The following is a 532-nucleotide window of genomic DNA, read 5'->3' as shown; positions in this document are numbered from 1 at the left end:
GATCCGTCGACGGTGATCGAGAATCTGAAGCTGAAGGAATCTCTCATCGTGGACAGCAACGATCGATTTCCGTCGGTGAAGTTCACAGTTCCGAACGACGCGAAAGCGGGCGGAGACGATCGCCCCCGCAAATTCCAGCTATTCTCTCCGTCGTTCTGCTGCAACACTTAGTTTCAAACGCCGGAATCCCTCCGACGTACCGGAGGAACGTTTTTGGACACCGTTCTCAGACACGTGGACGACTTCGATTCCGACCTGTGCAAACTCTGCGTTGAACGCGAGCTGCTCTTCGGAAGACCGCTGAACGATTCCCGACTGAAGGAGTTCGACCCGGTCAACCGTTCGACGCGCTGCAACAGATCGGGTTGCAAACGGAAGCGTTACATCACCAAGTAACAGTCGTTCATTAACGAGGAATGGCAGAAACGCCAGTAGACAAAGTTGCAGATTTCGTCTAGCAATAAGATTCGACGTTTTGTTGTTTCATCGAAGAACGGCACTCGGAGATGCTGAGATCTGTCGAGAAAAGGGA

Source organism: Anneissia japonica, unplaced genomic scaffold (genome assembly GCF_011630105.1).
Source record: "Anneissia japonica isolate Jap-2015-1 unplaced genomic scaffold, ASM1163010v1 scaffold288141_len46686_cov94, whole genome shotgun sequence".
Taxonomy (NCBI): domain Eukaryota; kingdom Metazoa; phylum Echinodermata; class Crinoidea; order Comatulida; family Comatulidae; genus Anneissia; species Anneissia japonica.
Note: the sequence above shows the minus strand (reverse complement) of the source record.